This window comes from Erinaceus europaeus, chromosome 1 (genome assembly GCF_950295315.1).
Source record: "Erinaceus europaeus chromosome 1, mEriEur2.1, whole genome shotgun sequence".
Lineage (NCBI taxonomy): Eukaryota > Metazoa > Chordata > Mammalia > Eulipotyphla > Erinaceidae > Erinaceus > Erinaceus europaeus.
The window spans coordinates 20,282,208-20,303,683 of NC_080162.1; the positions used below are offsets into that span (position 1 = coordinate 20,282,208).

General features: G+C 44.4%; 1 protein-coding gene across 1 annotated transcript in view; it reads left to right on the top strand.

Moving 5' to 3' along the window:
- Positions 1 to 21,476, top strand: part of STOX1 (storkhead box 1) — a 72,289-nt gene that overhangs the window by 920 nt on the left and 49,893 nt on the right. The window lies entirely within an intron of this gene.

A 21,476-nucleotide genomic window follows, 5' to 3' on the forward strand; every position in this document is an offset into this window, starting at 1 on the left:
GGTCTTTTTCTCTCTTTCATTACAGATTTGGAGTGGACGCGGAAAACCGGTTTGTGGTTCATGCCACGCTGTGTGTGGTGGTCTTGGATCCGGGTCTAGTTGAAGGTTTAGGGTTAACTGCTTGGGAAAAAGAAAACGTTAGTCCTGATAGTTAAAGTTAATCTGGACACATCCCATTCCACTATCTAAAAAAGAGAATTCTACTTTTCCAGTCTGTTTTCCGAGAACCCATTTATTAAATGTCATCGTTTTTACCAGCATCAAATAGCATCTTATTTAAGAAAAAAAAAAACCTTTGCATTGGGGAGTCACTTCACAGGCGGTGAAGCAGGTCTGTAGGTGTCTTTCTCTCCCCCTCACTATCTTCCCCTCCTCTCTCCATTTCTCTCTGTCCTATCCAACAACGAACGACATCAACAAGAACAATAACAACCACAACAAGGCGACAACAACAAGGGCAACAAAAGGGGGGGGATGGCCTCCAGGAGCAGTGGATTCATGGTGCAGGCACTGAGCCCCAGCAATAACCCTGGAGGCAAAAAAAAAAAAAAACCTTTGCATTAGTAAATGGTCTCTTGACACTACCGCTGAAGCCTGTGTGCCCACACTCTGTCATTATCTGGCTGGTTCAGTTAAATGTAGTCGGGGCTCCCCTTTGATGGTGCTGTTGACAAGTCACCAGTTGTTCCATTCTTGAATTTTTCACTCCTACCAAGGAACCTTTCATTGCCTCAATCCATAAATCACTCTTCTTCGTGTGATGAGTAGGGAGTAAATAAGAACGTTTGCTGTAGTTCCCAGAAAGAGGGGCTCTTGGTATTCTGCACCACCTGCGCAGAGATGTCTTCAGATCCCTGGTATTTCAGGCCAATGAGGTTAAACTTGGCTTCTTCCTTCCCCACACTTCTGTTCAGTCCGGCGTTTATACCCTTTCCTTTCCTTTAGAGGAAGGGAGAGGGAGAGAGAGAGAGAGAAAAGTAGACTACTAAACACACACACACACACACACATACACACACACACACACACACACACACACACACACACTATCCTCTTTTACTTTCAGGAGTAAGAAAATAGGTTTCTGCCTCTGAAAGCAATGAACCAAGTAGCCAAGCCAAAATTTGCACAGGGGAAGGGGACTTTCAGACTGCATGAAAACCCCTTTTCTGATGGGTGGCCTTGGCTCTTCTGGTTTGAATTAGTGGTTGCATTCTCAGGTTCTCCCACCCCCTCTTTCAGAGGGTGAGCATATATTGCAGAGAGGGAACGAGAGAGTGTCGGGGTCTAGATTCTGAGGGTGAAATAGGAGAGTGCTTGCTGTGTTAAGCCAGAGACAGTCATGGTGCCATTACTGGTCTAGAGATGAATGTTGCTTCCTGGGTTGGCCCTGTTGGTTGCCATCTGAGAGACTCACCAAACAAAGCAAACATGGCGTTAAGTCCTCGTGCCCCTTTGCCCACTAGATAATGTTTCCTCATTGCAAAAGTCCTGATGCAGTCAGACCTCTGTTCTCTGGAATATGCAGTACAGGACCTGATCATCTCCTTGACTTGGGTCTCTTGACAGAAATGGATTCGAGGTTTTTAACAGAACCCTGGTAAGAATTTGGACAATTAGGAGAATTTGAACAAAGCTATCTGTTGGGCTGTTAACATTTTTAAACAAGATTTATTATGAGGAAGGAATGGAGAGAGAAGGTTAGAGCACTGTTCAGCTCTGGTATAGTTTTTTTTTTTTTTAAAGTATTCCCTTTTGTTGCCCTTGTTGTTTTATTGTTGTAGTTATTATTATTGATTTCATCATTGTTGTATAGGACAGAGAGAAATGGAGAGAGGAGGGGAAGACAGAGAGGGGGAGAGAAAGACAGACACCTGCAGACCTGCTTCACCGCTTGTGAAGTGACTCCCCTGCAGGTGGGGTGGTATAGATTTTTTTGAGGGGACAAAATGGAGAAAGATATTTTAAAAAATTGAGCAATTTGAGAGGTGGCACAGTGGATAAAGTGTTGCTTAAGGTCCTGAATTTGATCCCCAGCACTGCATATGCTAAAGTATTGCTCTAGTCGTTTCTCCTCCATAAATACATTCATCTTAATTTTTTTTTTTTTTGCCTCCTGTATTATTGTTGGGGCTCGGTGCCTGCACTATGAATCCACTGCTCCTGAAGGCTATTTCCCCCCTTTGTTGCTCTTGCTGCTTATCACCGTTATTATTGTTATTGTTGTTGCTGTCATTGTTGGATACGACAGAGAGAAATTGGGAGAGGTGGGGAAGACAGAGAAGGAGAGAGAAAGACAGACACCTACAGACCTGCTTCACCATTTGTGAAGCGACTGCCCTGCAGGTGGGGGTCCAGGGGCTCAAACTGGGATCCTTACTCTGGTCCTTGCTCTTTGCTCCATGTACACTTAACCCACTGCGCTACCGCTCAATGCCCCTTAAAAAATTTTTTTTTTTTGCCTCCAGGGTTATCACGACCTCTGTGCTGGCACTAGGATCCATCCACTAAAGCTAGTAGCCATTTTTTCAATTTTATTGGATAGTAGGACAAGAAATTGAGAAGGGAGGGGGAGATAGAGAGGAAGAGAGACAGAGACACCTGCAGACCTGTTTCAATGCTCGTGAGGCGTCGCTGATCCAGGTGGGGAGCTGAGGCTTCAATCCCGGATCCTTGTGTGGGCCCTTAGTGCTTAGTACTATGTGTGTTTACCCGGGTGTGCTACTGTCTTTTTAGACATTTTTAAACAGAAGTAGAGACAAGCTAGAGCAACACTTTGGTGTATGCAGCACTGGGGATTAAACTGGAAACCGCAGGCGTGCAAGTCTGGTGCTCTACTGCTTGGTCTCGTTCCCCAGCCGTGAGGAAAATCCTGAGTGATGCTGATCAGGGCATCACGTACAAGGGAAGGGCGTTTGTTTTGAATACAACTGCTGTCGACTTGCCTGACTTTGGGGTCCTTGGGTCAGATTAGAGAAGAGGCGTCAAGGCAACTATTGGACCATTTTAGAGTCCTGGAAGATAGCAAAGGCCAGAGCTGCCTTCCTCCTAAAGGAATAGGGAGCGTCCATCGGTTTGCTTTCTGAATCTGGCAAGATTGACTTCTAGAAGGAAGTGAAAAGTGGCCTTCCAGGAATACAAAGGAAGATGTGCTGTGCACTGTTGCAAGTTCCCGCTTTCTTGCTGTTACTGTCTGGGAAAGAGTCAAGTGCTAGGGAAAGGCAGGGGTAGGCACGGGTGCATAGAGGGTCTGTTTGGTCACATCCACTTGGTCTCTTTGCTTTTCACATCTGCACAGTTTCGTCCATCCCAGCAGATTTCTTTTCCCAGATAGAGGGAAAAGGGAGGGAGGGGGAGAGAGAGAGAGTAGGAGAGACAACACGGTACTGTTCCTCTTGTGAAATTCCTTTGCATGGTACTCCCTTGTGATAGCTGGGGTCTCGGGCCTGGCTTATTGCGCATGCTGAAGTATGGACTCTGCCTGGTGAACTCTTTTCTAGCCTCCTGTATATCTTTATTTTAAATCGCTTTTCTCCTCCATAAAGCCATCTGGGCATATGAAATACTACTGGTATCTTTTTTTTTTTCATCATTGCTGTTATTACTGTTTTTATTGATTTCGTTGTTGTTGGGTAGGACAGAGAGAAATCGAGAGAGGAGGGAAGACAGAGAGGGGTAGAGAAAGACAGACACCTGCAGACCAGCTTCACCACTTGTGAAGCACCCCCCACCCCCCGCAGGTGGGGAGCCGGGGCTCAAACCGGGATCCTTACACTGGTCCTTGCGCTTCACGCCATGTGCGCTTAACCTGCTGTGCTACCGCCCAACCCCCCCCCCCCACTGGCATCTTTATAAACCCAGTTGTGTTCCTGTTGGTATTTCTTTTGGCCTTCTGGACCTGGGGTTCATGGAACTTCATAAGATCAGAGGAAGGAGTGCATTGGTCAAGCAGACAGAAGTAACCTGACAGCCAGGTACAGATTGAATTTAACATTTGGAAGAATTTATCCTTTGTGACCTTTATTTCTCTCTTCACTTTCCCCGACCTCATCTTCCTCCTGGTGAGAGAAAGCTGTGAGCATTTTCCTAAAAGGACAGATGAAAGGGAAGGGCTGGAGAAGCTGTAGGGAGACATTTGATTACCAAGCTGTAGGTGGTAGGAGGCCTAGTATCTGTTTGAGTGTATCTGTTGTTACCCTGGACCACACCTGCTGGAGAGTTGAAAAGTTGATGATGACTTCTAGGGTAATGGGCGGTAGATAAACAAGTGTGCTCCCTTCTCTGATACTTATAGTTGGTCTGCCCTTACTCTTTGACTCCCCTGCATGGCCTTCTCTCTTTTCTTATTGAAAATGTAATAGCTCAGGCAGGTAGAGCTCAGAGCTTGTATGCCCGAGGCTCTTGGTTCCATCCCTGGTGGTCTGGTGGTGCTTGTTCTGGAATGATATTTTGGATTCTCTTATTTGGATTCCCCACCCCCACCCCAGCACTGCTCAGCTCTGGCTTATGTTGGTGTGAGGGACTGAACCTGGGACTTTGGAACTTTAGGTGTGAGATTCTCTTTACATAACAAGCATGCTACCTAGCCCCACTCTCTCTCTCTCTCTCTCTCTCCATTTATTTATTTATAATTGGGCAGAGAAATTGAGAGGGGGAGAGACAGGAAAAGACACCTGCAGTCTTGCTTCACCACTCATGATGCTTTCCCCCTGCAGGTGGGGACCAAGGGCTTGAACCCAGGTCCTTGTGCATTATTAATGTGTGCGTTTAACCAGGTGTGCCACCACCTGGCCCCTCTTATGTGCAACTCTCCATCTTATATGAAATAAATAAGGTGGAGGCGGCACAGTGGATAAAGCATTGGACTCTCAAACATGAGGTCTTGAGTTTGATCCCTAGCAGCACATGTACCAGAGTGATGCCTGGTTCTTTCCCTCTCTCCTCCTCCTCTCTTTCTCATTAACAGATAAATAAAATCTTTTAAACAATTCAAGCTCCGGCTCCTCACCTGCGGTGGGGGGGAGGGTGAGCAGTCACTTCACAAGCGGTGAAGCAGGTCTGCAGGTGTCTATCTTTCTTTCTCTCTCTGTGTGTTCCCCTTTTCTCTCGATTTCTCTGTCCTATCCAACAGTAATAACCACAACAATCGTATAATAGGGAGAGGTCATTCGCTGAAGCCCAGTCGGCTAAGATAGAGCCGTCAGCACGAGTGGAGGGATATCCCCAGTCTTGGTGATGACTATTAAAGTCTCCAACGTAAACGGCTGGGTGATTCGGGCTAGGCAGGACCTCATTATCCCATGAGGCACTGGGAGGCTTATATACGTTGACGAGCTGAATAGTTCCAATAGTAATGGAGTCGTAGAAGGTCGAAGAGGCCGTATGGTAAACGTCCGCAAGACACGATTTGGCGTAGATGGCTCGGCCGTGTTTAGGATGGAGATTATAGCATATTAAATCGAATCCACTGATGGTGAATCGAGCAGCTTCATCGACTGCTATATGTGTTTCTTGTAGGCAGATAACATCTGCCTGATGCTGTATCGCCAATTGACCAATAAGAACGCGTTTGGCAAAGGACAGCCCCTCAACATTAAGTTGGAGGACTCGAAGAGCAGGACCAACAGCTTGAAAGCTGTCAGGAGCTGCTTGTTGCTGGCTTTGAAAGTGACTGGGATCCATGTGGATTCAGTCGGCTAGGAAGGATCGTCAGTTTCCCCAATGAATGGGTACTCACGAGATGCACCACGGGAAGGTCGATCCAATGCACCCCAGCTTCAGCGAATGACCTCTCCCTATTATACGATCCCAAACAGTCAGGCTCTTTTCACAGTGCTAGATGGAATAAAGACTCGTCACCCGACCTGTGCTGGATTAGCACAGTCAACGGCCAAGCCTTTCCCGCTACGAGACAAGTTCTCAAGATCTTCCCGCACAGTCATCACCGCCCAGCTATCATCCACATTGGTCTCCAGCTCCCACTGATTCTGTGCTCGGAGAAACTAAGATGGAACTTTCGGAAAGCAAACTGGCGTCTGTTCAGTGATCTTACCAACAAATCTATTCCTGCAATTCCAATTAACTCTATCCCCTCTGAAGATTCCTACAGGCGCTTCCGCCAAGCCATCTTCAAAGCAGCTTCCCAAGCCATTCCTCGTGGGAGACGTGCTAACTATATGCCTTGTCTTGATGCTGAATGCGAGCAACTACTAAAGCAGTATGATGAGTCGGGCGACCCAGATGTGGCTGACCATCTCATTGCCTCCCTGGATGCAGCACGCCAAGCCCGCTGGCAACAACTCACAGAAAGTCTGAACTTCACCCACTCAAGTAGGAAGGCCTGGAAGCTTCTTCACAGACTGGGTGCCGGTAGCCAACCCCCTCCCGTCTCCCATCCTCCCGTATCTCCAAACTCAGTGGCCAGTCACCTAATTCAAGTTGGACGTGCTAAGATCGACCCAGTCTGGAAAAGAGAAATTTCCCACGAGTGGTCATCCCACTTCCGGTTATCTTGTCCATCTCCAAAACTCTCTCCCTTTACACTGTCTGAATTGGAAGACGCTTTGAAGAGGGTTAAACCGGGAACAGCTGCTGGCTATGATAACATCACCCCAGAACTCATTCTTAACCTGGGTCCCGCGGCAAAGAAGTGGCTCGCTTCATTCCTGTCCCACATCTTGGAATCTGAGTCTATGCCCAAAGCTTGGCAGCGTGCAAACATAATAGCGGTTTTGAAACCAAAGAAAGACCCAACACTGGCCGCCAGCTATAGACCAATTTCTCTCCTCTCCGTGTGTTACAAACTCCTTGAGAGGCTGCTTCTGTCACGTATTTCTCCTCTTACAGAGAAATTCCTATCACCCGCCCAGGCTGGTTTCCGCCCAGGAAGATCTACCTGCGAACAAGCCCTGGCCCTCTCAACTTACATTGAAAATGGATTCCAGAAGAATTTAAAGACAGGTTCTGTCTTTGTTGATCTCACAGCAGCCTATGACACGGTCTGGCACCATGGTCTCCTAGTCAAGATCTCAAGATGCCTGCCTCCATGGGTGGCCAACACTATATTGTTTCTTCTCCAAAACAGAAGATTCCGGGTGCATCTGGGTGACAAGTCTAGCAGATGGAGACTTGTCTCAAGTGGCCTCCCCCAGGGCTCTGTTCTGGCTCCTACGCTATTTAATATTTACATCAATGACCTCCCAGAAACTTCTTCAAGGAAGTTCATCTACGCCGATGACATCTGCTGTGCAACTCAGCATCCAAGTTCGACATCCTCGAGGAAACACTCACGAAAGACATGTCTCTGATATTTGATTACTGTAAAAAATGGCGACTAATCCCTAGGGTATCATCTGTTTTCCATCTACACCATGCCTCGGCCTCGCGTGAGCTTAATGTGCAGCTTGGTGATACGAGAATCCGGCATGAAGCCCAGCCAGTCTATCTTGGCATTACTCTCGATCGCACTCTGTCATTTCACGAACATCTCATAAAAACTGCAGCAAAGGTGGGCGCGAGGAATAACATCATTGCAAGACTGGCCAGCTCCTCATGGGGTGCGAGCGCTTCCACACTACGATCATCCTCTCTGGCATTATGCTATTCCACTGCAGAATACTGTGCCCCAGGATGGTTCCGTAGCCCCCATGTCCACTTGGTCGATTCCAAATTATATTCCTCCATGAGGATAATTTCTGGAACCATCCATTCCACCCCGGTTCCATGGCTGCCAGTTCTTAGCAACATTGCCCCGCCAGATATTCGTCGGGATGCGGCATCATCTAAGTTCCTTTCCCACGTCTACGCTCGACCGGACCTGCCAATATACGCGGATATCTTCGCCCACCCTGTCCAACGCTTGACGTCTCGTCACCCAATCTGGTCCCCTACGCCTACACTGAACTTCTCTGTTCCAGACTCTTGGAAACAGAGCTGGCAGTCAGCTGAGGTAAAGAACAAACACCTCATCACAGACCCCTGCAAGCGTCAACCCGGCTTTGACCTAGCACGTTATGATTGGGCCCTCCTCAATCGCTATCGAACAGGCCATGGCCGGGCGCCGCTATGTTCCACCGCTGGGGAGCCAGAGACGACCCGAACTGCCCCTGCGGCTACAGACAGACTATGACCCACATAGTCAACGACTGCCACCTCTCCAGATTCAAAGGAGGTCTCGAAACTTGACATCAGGCTCAACCTGACGCTGTTGACTGGCTACGGAAGAAGGGCAAACGCTAGAAGAAGAAGAAACCACAACAATGATAAAACAACAAGGGCAATGAAAGGGAAAAAATAGCCTCCAGGAACAGTGATTTTTATTGCAGGCACCGAGCTCCAGCGACCACCTGGAGGCAAAAAAAAAAAATCTTTTAAAAAGATAAAATAAATATTTTTATAAGGTACCTGTGGGATCAGGGAGATAGCTCAACCTATTAGAGCATCAGTTTGCATGCCTGAGACCTCTAGATATTTCAGCCCCTGACATTACCTTATGCCAGAGCTGAACAGTGTTCTGTGCACTGTTTTCCATTTATTCATTCGTTCATTCATTCATTTTTTTTTTTTTTTGCCTCCAGAGTTATCGATGGGACTCAGTGCCTGCACTATATGAATCCACTGCTCCTGGAGGCTATTTTTTCCCCTTTTGTTACCCTTGTTGTTTATTGTTGTTGTTGTTATTGCTATCATTGTTGGGATAGGACTGAGAGAAATCGAGAGAGGAGGGGAAGACAGAGGGGGAGAGAAAGATAGACACCTGCAGACCTACTTCACCGCTTGCGAAGCGACCCTCCTGCAGGTGGGGAGCCCAGAGCTCAAACCGAAAGTCGGTCCTTGGCTTCATGCCATGTGTGCTTAGCCCGCTGCGCCACCTGCCCCCCCCCCCCCCAGTTCTCTTTCTATCACAGTTTATTAGAGACCAGAGTTCTACTCAGCCCTAGTACTTGCAACTAACTCTAGGAGATCAGGCCTGGATCTTAACACAAGTCCTCTGCTCTCTCACTGAGATAGCTCCCAGGCAAATGTACCTTCTGATGTGTTTTCCAAATACGTGCCTAAGTATGACTCTAATTTCTCTCTCTTCCTTTTTAAAAAATATTTATTTATTGCCTTTTGTTGCCCTTGTTTTATAGTTGTTATTGATATCGTCGTTGTTGGATAGGACAGAGAGAAATGGGAGACAAGGAGGGGAAGGCAGAGAGGGGGAGAGAAAGATAGACACCTGCAGACCTGCTTCACCGCCTGTGAAGCGACTCCCCTGCAGGTGGGGAGCCCAAAACGGGATCCTTATGCCGGTCCTTGTGCACTTCGAGCCACCTGCATTTAACCCGCTGTGCTAGCTACCGCCCGACTCCCTCTTTTTTTTTTTCTTCCAGAGTTATCACTGAGGCTTGCTGCCAGCACTATGAATCCACTGCTCCTGGAGGCCTTTTTTTTCCCCCCTTTTTATTTTATTTAATAGGACAGGGAGAGATTGAAAGGGGAGAGAGAAAGACACCTGCAGACCTGCAGTACTCGCTTCACTGTTTGCGAAGCGTCTTCCCTACAGATGGGGACCAGGGGCTTTAACTCCTTGCATGGGTTCTTAGGCGTAGTACATAGGCCCCAGTTTGAGTCTAATTTCAAACAAGATTTAGAATATTATAATTTCTCATAGGAAACTGCCTCTTTCTCCTTCCCTGTCAGCTCTGTCCCCATCCTCTGAAGTAACCACTATGAGTTTTTAACCATAGGTTTTGTTTATTGAGGAACTTCATCTAAATGAAGAGGAAGGGGGTAGAAAAGGCTAGAGACAGAGAAATCTGTAGCACTGCTTCACCACTTGTGAAGCTTTCCTCGTGCAGGTGGGGACTCGGGGTTTGAACCTGGATCCTTGTGCATTGTAACATGTGCGCTCAACCAAGTGCACCATCAGCTAGTCCCTGGACTCATGTATTAGTTACTCTAGTGCTCATTCGTCTCTGAAACCTAATGATCCTCAGATTCATCTCCAGTTTTTGTTTTACATACATACATTTATTTTTTCTTTTATTTATTTTTATTATTTTTATTTATAAAATGGAAATATTGACAGGACCATAGGATAAGAGGGGTACAATTCCACACAATTCCAACCCCCAAGAACTTTGTGTCTAATCCTCTCCCTTGAAAGCTTTCCTATTTTTTAACCCTCTGGGAGTGTGGGCCCAGGGTCATTGTGGGATGCAGAAGGTGGAAGGTCTAGCTTCTGTAATTGCTTCCCCGCTGAACATGGGCGTTGACAGGTGGCATTTATTTATTTATTTATTTAACCAGAGCTCTGCTCAACTTTGGCTTATGGTGGTACAGGGGATTGAACCTGGGACCTTGTAGCCTCAGGCATGGGAGTCTGTTTGCATAACTGTTATGGTATCTCCCGAGTTTTTTTGTTTATGTTTTTGCTTTAATTTTATTTTTATGAGAGACACTAGAGCCCTACTCCCCTCTGGCATATGTGGTGTTGGAGATTTCATGTGCGCAAGTCTTATACTCTACTGCTGAGATATTTCCCCAGATGCTTACATTTTTTTAAAATGTTTTTAAATCTTTTTTAAATGAGGAGGGCTGGGTGGTGGTACACCTGGTTGAGTGCACATGTTACAGTGCACAAGGACCTGAGTTCGAGCCCCCGGTCCCCACCTACACGGAGAAAGCTTTGTGAGTGGCAAAGCAGCGCTGCAAGTGTCTCTTCTGTCTCTCTCCCTCTCTATCACCCCTTCCCTCAATTTCTGGCTGTCTCTATTCAATAAATAAAGATTGGAAAAAAATGGAGGCGTAAGACAAAGGCTGTAGTTTAGCGACAGAACACATGCCTCACATGCAGTAGACCCTGGGTTCAGTTCCTGCCATGAAAACAAACAGAAACATTTTTTTTTTCTAGTTTCACAGTTTTATTCACAGCTTTGCCTAGTAAACCAAATTACTGTAAAGTTACCAGGAGTGAGGTGGAGTGCTTTCTGTTGTGATCCTGTATACAAATGTAGTATCTAGGAGTTTATACTTCTCTTTGTTTTTCAAATCATTGTACTGGTGGTATGATGGATGGCCTATGGGGCAGTTGTTGACACCTGGGTACAATTTGTTAATCTTGTGGTAGGTGTCCTCACACCTCTTTTACCACTTCTTAAATCTTTCTTTACCACCAGCTGTGGGCCCCCAGTGTAGACTTTGTCCTCTCCCAATCCCCCCTCACCCAAAATCCTTTGTTTTGCCGTAGTACACCACACCCAGTTGAATTTTCACCCTTCTCTCCTTTTGTTTCTTAAATTCTATCTATAAATGACATCATCCAGTATTCATCCTTCTTTGATCTATCTCAACATAATTCTCTCAAGTTCTGTCCAGGATGAAGCAAAGGCAATGGTTCCATCACTTCTTACAGCTGAGTAGTAGTCCGTTGTGTATACGTACCACAGCTCTCTTAACCACTCACATGCCCTTAGACACCTAGGCTGTTTCCAGGTTGGGGCTATTATAAACATAAGTGTACACAGATCTCTTTCAATGGGTGTTTTTGTGTTTGAATCATTAGAAGAGGAATTGCTGGATGATAGGATAGATTCATTTCTAGTGTTTAAGCCTCTGCTTAAACACTAGAAAGGAAGTTTCAGGAGTGGGGAAGCAGTGCTTCATTGGTAGATAGTTATTGGTGTTTTTTTTTTCTAACTTGGGGGCTGCTATGAATATTTTTATGAATATTCTTGTCCAAGCATATGTATAGAAATGTACTTTTTTTTTAATCCCCTGCACCATCATAAGCCAGAGCTGAGCAATGCTCTGGTTAAAAAGAAAAAAGAAATATACTTTTATTGTTGGATAGATCACACTTGGAGATTAGTATATTTTTTAAATGTTTATTTGTTTAATTCCATATGAGATAGAGAGTTTCACGTGAAAGAGAAAGGGAGAGAGAGAGGGAGGGAGGGAGGGGGTGAGGGAGAGAGAGAAAGTGAGAAGGAGACAAAGAGGGATAGAGAGAGGTGTCAGAGTACAGGTGACAGTGGAGATCAAACCAAGAGCCTCATGCGCGTGCTTTACCAATAGAGCCATGTCTCCAGCCACAACTTACTATTTTTAAATACTATTTATTTAATATTTTATTTATTTATTTATTTACCAGAGCACTGCTCAGCTCTGGGTTATGGTGGCACTGGGAATGGAATGTGGTACCTTTGATGCCTTAGGCAGGAAAGTCTTTTTGCATAACCAGTATGCTATCCCCACAGCCCTACAGATTATTGTTTAATAATTTTTTTCTTTGGGCAGGGGTAGATAGCATAATGGTTATGCAAACAGACTGTCATGCCTAAGGTTTTGAAGTCCCAGGTTCAATCCCCTGCACCACCATAAACCAGAGCTGATCAGTGCTCTGGTAAAAAAAAAATTAAAAAATAATAATTTGTTTCTTTGATGTGTTTTCCAATTTGTTCACTACAAGCATATTTTCTTTGATATCTTCCAGTTATATCCTCTCCCTTAAAATTATTGAAATTCAGGAGTCGGGCAGTAGCACAGCGGGTTAAGCACATGTGGCACAAAGCGCAAGGACCTGCAAAAGGATCCTGGTTCAAGCCCCCGGCTCCCCACCTGTAGGGGAGTCACTTCACAAGTGGTGAAGCAGGTCTGCAGGTGTCTATCTTTCTCTCCCCCTCTCTGTCTTCCCCTCCTCTCCATTTCTCTCTGTCCTACCCAACAACAATGACATCAGTAAGTACAACAATAAAACAATAAGGGCAACAAAAGGGAATAAATAAATTTTTTTTTAATTATTGAAATTCTGGACCAGTAAAAATAACTCACATGGATAATGTTCCTATTTTGACATGACCCTGTTTGCGCATGACCCAGGTTCGAGGTTAACCCCTATCACATGGAGGAAGCTTCCATGCTTGGGCATCTTTCCTCTGTACCCCCTCCTTGAATTTATTTATAAAAAGAAGTGAGGAAGAAACAGAGTGAGGAAAAAAAAAAAAAAAGAAACAGTGAGGGAGAACCAGCATCTGTGACACTGGGAATTGAACTTGGTTCCTCAGACTTTAGAGCCCAATACTTTATCTGCTGCCCCACACCCTGGGTTGCTTGTCTCTCTTTTTGTCTGAAAAAGTTGACCTAGAGCTGTTCCACCTCTCATGCCACTTAGCTGAGTTAAGTTTTAACCGTTGTTATTGAAAATCAAAACCAGAGTTGGGCGGTAGCGCAGCGGGTTTAGTGCAGGTGGCACAAAGCCCAAGGACCCGTGTAAGGATCCCGGTTCAAGACCCCGGCTCCCCGCCTGTAGGGGAGTCGCTTCACATGTGGTGAAGCAGGTCTGCAGGTGTCTGTCTTTCTCTCCCCCTCCTCTCTCCATTCAACAACAATAATAATAACAACAAAAGCAACAAGGACTACAACAAAAAAAATCAAAACCTAATTAGTGAATTTTAAAAATCTCTGCTCCCCTTTGAAAAAAAAAAGATTCTTAGCTTCCCCAGAGACCCACCCTACTAGGGAAAGAGAGAGGCAGACTGGGAGTATGGACCGACCAGTCAACGCCCATGTTCAGCGGGGAAGCAATTACAGAAGCCAGACCTTCCACCTTCTGCAACCCACAATGACCCTGGTTCCATGCTCCCAGAGGGATAGAGAATGGGAAAGCTATCGGGGGAGGGGGTGGGATATGGAGATTGGGCGTTGGGAATTGTGTGGAGTTGTACCCCTCCTACCCTATGGTTTTGTTAATTAATCCTTTCTTAAATTTAAAAAAAAAAATTAAAATTAATAAATAAATAAAAAAAATTATTAAAAAAAGATTCTTTTGATAAGTGGCTATATAGTTCATGGAGAATCAATATTATCATTAATTCTCCCAGACAGCTTGGTATTTCTCAAATTTTATATATATATATATATATGTTCTTTTTTTTTTTTTAAGCTTGATTATTCCCAAGTATTCCTCCCATTCTGCAAATCAGAAAAGGAGTCAAGTCTCTAGTGTGAATGGTGGTGTTTGGGTTTCTTGCCTCTCTCACTCTGTTTACCACCAGTCCTCACAGTGTTCCTGTGATGACACTGGCATTTTTCGCCTGCCAAGCCTAGCACTTGCCCCTCCATGAGGCTGTCAGATTTCCACCAAGTCTTTGGTTCAATCTGAGGCATGCCAAATGGCAGGAACAGTTATTCTGAGTGTGCCCTGGCTCTTAGCTCCTATTCTCATATAGGATCTTTCTCTCATGCTTTGTTTAACTATATTCTGCCAGTTGGTGACTTTCACCATAATCTTGTAAAACATTAATCAATTAGCTAATTGATTAATTAATATGGGTATGAGAGAACCAGAGTCCCTCCGTCATACGCAATGCCAGGGATTGAACTCAGGACCTCACGCCTGCATCTGCGGCTTTCTAACTGCGCTGCCACCTCCTCTGCTGCTTCTTTTCCTTTATTCTGTATAAGGGCAGCTGAGGTGTTCAGTTTGAAATAGTCAAATGGTTCACAACAGAGATTTTTCTTTCCTTTTCTTTTTTTTTTGCTAGACGTGATATGTATGTAACATCTGGACGGTCTGTGTGGTCAATGTGTGGCCTTGACTCCATGTGTGTGTGTGTGTGTGTGTGTGTGTGTCTGTCTGTCTGTCTGAGAATTGAACCTTAGACCTCATGTCTATGAAGTATGTACTCTACTACTGAGCTACATCTCTGGGACCTGTCTTATTCTATGCTTTGATTTGGTAGTTAGTGGTAATATAAGATACCTTTATTTTAGGGAGTAGGGCGGTAGCGCAGCGGGTTAAGCACAGGTGGCGCAAAGTGCATGGACCAGCGGAAGGATCCCGGTTCAAGCCCCTGGCTCCCCACCTGCAGGGGAACCACTTCACAGGCAGTGAGGTAGGTCTGCATATGTCTGTCTATCTGTCCCCTTCTCTGTCTTCCCCTCCTCTCTTCATTTCTCTCCGTCCTATCCAACAATGACATCAGTAACAACAATAATAACTAAAACAATAAAACAACAAGGGCAACAAAAGGGAATAAATAAATAAATAATTAAAAAAAAAACAAGACAAAAAAGCCTTATTTTAATTTATTTTTTAAATAAATTGATCTCTGCTTTTTAAAATTTTTATAAAATATATTGTTTGGGGACAGTGATACACCAGATTAAGCACTCACATTACACACAAGTACCCAGGTTCAAGCTCTTGGTCCCCACCTGCAGAGGGAAACTTTCATGAGTGGTGAAGCACGGCTGCCGGTGTCTCTCTGTCTGTCTCTCTCTCCCTCCCTCTCTCTACCTCCTCTTCCCCTCTCAATTTCTCTCTGTCTTTATCCAATAATAAATAAATAAACAAACAAATAAATAAATAAGGATTCCACTTCCGGAGGCAGAGCTACGAACAGCAGATCACTTCCTCTCCTCTCCTCTCCTCTCCTCTCCTCTCCTCTCCTCTCCTCTCCTCTCCTCTCCTCTCCTCTCCTCTCCTCTCCTCCTCTCCTCCTCTCCTCCTCTCCTCTCTCAGATCAACTAGGAATGCCAAAGGAGACCACCTGGGACCGAAACAAGACAGGACTAGAATGACCACAGGAACCCAGTAAATCACCAGTGAGTACAAACACGTGAGGCTGGTGACAGAGAGGAGAGAGGAGCCTAAGGAGAGATTAAGTGACTGCTAACAGTTCAGCAGTTTATCAGTTGAGACACCACCTCCAGTGTGCTCCACCAACAAGGGGACAGCTGAAGGGAGGAGAGGACTCCCCAGAGACTCACCAAGTGCAACTCTGAGTCTCCATTGCTACTACCCTCAGAATCTGGAGCAGCGACAGGGAGGGACACCAGGGGACAGAGATCTAACCAGGAAACTCAGGAGAAGACCTATACCTTGGTGGCATAGCTGAGGGGTTGTGAAAGTCTCTTTGCATAACCACTGGATTATCTCTGCCACACCCTGCTTTATCTCTTGGTCGGGAGTCAGTGATTAAGCTAATAAGCCTATTGATAGTTTGAAAGCCCTCAGGCTCCCATAGCCTACAGGGAAAAAAAAAGAGGCTTTTAAACCACTGAGCTCCAACTCAGGGATTGAAACAACTGTTAACTTCCACCACTGTAAGCCCTTTAATTAACTTACTTAGACACAAGTCAATCCAGGCAATAGTGATCAATAATTTGAAAAGTACTGATAAAGGGAACTCATAACATAATATATAAAATGGTTAAAACAACAAGAAGAAATATTGGAGAATCGAACCAGGACAAGAGTCCAACTAAAAGTCCTTCAGAGGGTGAAGCACAAAATAACGAGTTCAACATCCAAACATTAGCTAAGGAAATAATAACAGGAGTGAGTAAAGATTTTGAAAAAATTGTAATCAGAAATACAGGAACAACAAATGAGAATATGGAAGAAAATACTAATTATCTCATGGTTATTAGGGAGCTGAAAGCTGAAGTCACTGAGCTAAGAATGCAACTAGCTGAACAAGCTAAAACAGGATCAGAGCAGGGCAACAAAATAGATGAACTCCAGAAAACAGTAGAGGGCAGAGAGAATAGAATAAATAAGGCTGAAGACAGAATTAGCAAGATTGAGGAGGAATTAGAGACAACTAAAAAAGAAGTAAGAGATCTCAAAAAGAGATTAAGAGATGCTGAAAACAACAACAGAGTCCTATGGGATGACTTCAGAAGAAACAATATACGCATTATTGGCATACCAGAGGAAGAAAGAGAAGGAGAGGAAGAAAGCATTTTCCAGGCCATAATAGCTGAAAACTTCTCTAGTCTAGACAACATCAAAGACATAAAGATTTAAGAAGCCCAGAGGGTCCCAAACAGAATTAACCCAGACCTAAAGACACCAAGACATATCATACTTAGAATGGAAAGGAATAAGGATAAAGAAAGGATCCTGAAGGCTGCAAGAGAAAAACAAAGAGTCACCTACAAAGGAAAACCCATAAGATTAGCAGCAGACTTCTCCATACAAACACTATAGGCAAGAAGAGAATGGCAATATATCTGTCGACTGCTCATTGAGAAAGGCTTTCAGCCAAGAATACTATATCCTGCTAGACTGTCATTCAGACTAGATGGAGGCATCAAAACCTTCTCAGACAAGCAACAGTTGAAGGAATCAACCATCACCAAGCCTGCCCTGAAAGAAGTTCTGAAAGGTCTCCTATAAACAGTCAGACCACCATAAACAGGCCATACATCAGAACACTCTAAAACTCTACAAGAATGGCGTTAAAATATCTTCAATCTTTGATATCAATAAATGTGAATGGCCTGAATTCACCTATTAAAAGACACAGAGTAGGAAGATGGATCAGAAAACAAAACCCAACAATATGCTGTCTACAGGAAACCCACCTAACTCAACAAGACAAACACAGACTTAAAGTGAAAGGATGGAAAACTATCATACAAGCCAATGGCCCACAAAAAGGGGCAGGAACAGCTATTCTCATATCTGACACGATAGACTTTAAAATAGATAAGATTAAAAAAGATAGGAATGGACACTACTTAATGCTCAGAGGCTCAGTCAATCAAGAGGACTTAACAATTAACATCTGTGCACCCAATGAGAAGCCATCTAAATACATCAAACTTCTACTGAAAGAGCTACAGCAATATATTAACAGTAACACACCTATGGACATCTAATCTTTGACAAAGGGGCTCAGACTATTACATGGGGAAAGCAGAGTGTCTTCAACAAATGGTGTTGGAAACAATGGGTTGAAACATGCAGAAGAATGAAACTGAATCACTGTATTTCACCAAATACAAAAGTAAATTCCAAGTGGATAAAGGACTTGGATGTTAGAGCACAAACTATCAAATACTTAGAGGAAAATATTGGCAGAACTCTTTTCTGCGTAAATTTTAAAGACATTTTCAATGAAACAAATCCAATTACAAAGAAGACTAAAGCAAGTATAAACCTATGGGACTACATCAAATTAAAAAGCTTCTTTACAGCAAAAGAAACCACTACCCAAACCAAGAAACCCTTCAAAGAATGGGAGAAGATCTTTACATGCCATACATCAGATAAGAGTTTAATAACCAACATATATAAAGAGCTTGCCAGACTCAACAACAAGACAACAAATAACCCCATCCAAAAATGGAGGGAGGACTTGGACAGAATATTCACCACAGAAGAGATCCAAAAGGCCGAGAAACACATGAAAAAATGCTCCAAGTCTCTGATTGTCAGAGAAATGCAAATCAATACAACAATGAGATATCACTTCACTCCTGTGAGAATGTCATACATCAGAAAAGGTAACAGCAGCAAATGCTGGAGAGGGTGTGGGGTCAAAGGAACCCTTCTGCACTGCTGGTGGGAATGCAAATTGGTCCAACCTCTGTGGAGAACAGTCTGGAGAACTCTCAGAAGGCTAGAAATGGACCTACCCTATGACCCTGCAATTCCCCTCCTGGGGATATATCCTAAGGAACCCAACACATCCATCCAAAAAGATCTGTGTACACATATGTTCTTGGCAGCACAATCTGTAATAGCCAAAACCTGGAAGCAACCCAGGTGTCCAACAGCAGATGAGTGGCTGAGCAAGTTGTGGTATATATACACAATGGAATACTACTCAGCTGTAAAAAATGGTGACTTCACCGTTTTCAGCTGATCTTGGATGGACCTTGAAAAATTCATGTTGAGTGAAATAAGTCAGAAACAGAAGGATGAATATGGGATGACCTCACTCTCAGGCAGAAGTTGAAAAACAAGATCAGAAAAGAAAACACAAGTAGATTCCCCCAGTCCTGGAACCCTTGGAGAGGGCCCACTTTCCCGTATGCATCTCCCAATCCAAACCAAATAACATTGCATCTGCCGATCACAACCTAACCAAAGCAACGATTGCTACCTCAACATGCTTCACCTCAGAATGTATCCAGAGACTTCACGTGTGGGATGACAACCCTTCAGCTTCATTACTCGGGTTCCAGATGCCACCAGGATGCTGGCTAGGCTTCCCTGGATTGAAGACCCCACCAATGTGTCCTGGAGCTCAGCTTCCCCAGAGTCACACCCTACTAGGGAAAGAGAGAGGCAGACTGGGGGTATGGACCGACCAGTCAACGCCCATGTTCAGCGGGGAAGCAATTACAGAAGCCAGACCTTCTACCTTCTGCAACCCTCAATGACCCTGGGTCCATGCTCCCAGAGGGATAGAGAATGGGAAAGCTACTATGGGAGGGGGTGGGTTATGGGGATTGGGTGTTGGGAATTGTGTGGAGTTGTACCCCTCCTACCTTATGCTTTTGTTCACTAATCCTTTCTTAAATAAAAAATTAAAAAAAAAAAAAGAAAACACAAGTAGAACCTGAAATGGAATTGGTGTATTGCACCAAAGTAAAAGTCTCTGGGGTGGGTGGGTGGGGAGAATACAGGTCCATGAAGGATGATAAATGACATATTGGGGGTGGTATTGTTAAATGGGAAACTGGGGAATGTTATGCATGTACAAACTGTTGTATTTACTGTTGAATGTAAAACATTAATTCCCCAATAAAGAAATAAATTTAAAAAAAAAAAAAGAAAAGAAAACACAAGTAGAACCTGAAATGGAATTGGCATATTGCACCAAAGTAAAAGACTGGGGTGGGTGGGTGGGTGGGTGGGGAGAATACAGGTCCAAGAAGGATGATAAATGACATAGTGGGGGTTGTATTGTTAAATGGGAAACTGGGGAATGTTATGCATGTACAAACTATTGTATTTACTGTTGAATCTAAAACATTAATTCCCCAATAAATAAATAAATTAAAATAAATAAATAAATAATATTTTTAAGTTTTATTTTTTTTTCCCTCTTGTTGTCCTTGTTGTTTATCATTGTTGTCATTGTTGTTGGATAGGACAAAGAAATCGAGAGGAGGGAAAGATAGCGAAAGAAATATAGACACCTGCAGACCTGCTTCACTGCCTGTGAAACGAACTCCCTGCTGTTGGGGAGCCGGGGGCTCAAACTGAGATCCTTACACTGGTCCTTACGTTTCATGCTGTGTGTGCTCAACCCGCTGCACCACCACCCGGCTCCCAATAAATAAAAATATTAAACGAGAGAGGAGAGAGAGAGAGAGAGGTGGGCACAAGTATTTTCTAGCACATATGGTTCTGGAAACCCCAGCTGGAACAGCAGATATGCAAGTCCTGCACTCTACCACGGAGTTACCACCCTACCCATGAGAGGACACCTTTAGTTTTACTACCTTGTAGCTTTGGGTTCACTGGAAAAAAAAAAATCAGTAATTTGAAAATCAGTTGTTTTTTTTTTTCTGCCCTTAATTCCTCGAGTGTTTCTCAAACTCATCCTGTTCTCCATTTCCACCGTTAGACTTTCGTTAACCTTGTAGCTCAGAATTTTCTCCCTGAATTATGGTTCCAGGTTCCTTCCCTTTTGTGGCGTCATCTCCTGTCTGACATTGTGTGCGTCCCATGTCACTCATGTCATAGGTACGCAGACATGTCTACTTGATTTTTTGTCCTTGCTAGAGAACTTCATGAGCTGACTTGTTCAGGTAGAAAGGGTGAGGTGAGGGAGTCGGGCGGTAGCACAGCAGGTTAAGCGCACATAGCAGGAAGCACACGGACCAGAGGAAAGATCCCGGTTCGAGCCCCCTGTTCCCCACAAGCAGGTTCGCTTTACAGGCAGTGAAGCAGGTCTGCAGGTGTCTATCTTTCTCTCCTCCTCTGTCTCCCCTCCTCTCTCCATTTCTCTCTGTCCTATCTAACAACAACAACATCAATAACAACAATAATAACTACAACAATTAAAAAAAAGGGCAACAAAAGGGAAAAGAAATAAATTTTAAAATAAAGGTGAGGTGGAGGGAGAAAGGTGAAAAGACCACAGCACTGAAGCTTCCTCACAGTGTGCTGGGGGTCAGGCTTAAGCCTGGGTTACGTACACCACAGAGCAGCTACATGTCCCATGTGCGCTGTCCTCCTAGCTCTGACAGCCCACTTCTGCATTACACATCTGGTTCTGGTCTGCCTTTGCTCAGACCTCCTGCTGTTACATTTAACTTTTCAGGAAAAATCTCACACTTTTAACATGTACATCAGGGTTCTCTCCTCCAGTTCTAGCCTTGTGCCCTCTTTCTCCCTGCCTTCTTAAAGGTGCCTTTCTTCCTTCAGTCAGCATTCTATCACAAACAAAATAATAGGGAGTCAGGTGGTAGTGCAGTGGGTTAAGCACATGTGGCACAAAGCACAAGGACCGGCGTCACGATCCCGGTTTGAGGCCCTGGCTCCCCACCTGCAGGGGAGTCGCTTCACAGGCATTTAAGCAGGTCTGCAGGTGTCTATCTTTCTCTCCTCTTCTCTGTCTTCCCCTCCTCTCTCCATTTCCCTCTGTCCTGTCCAACAATGATGACATCAATAACAACAACTACAACAACAATGAAAAACAACAAGGGCAACAAAAGGGAAAATAAATTTTAAAAAATAAAAA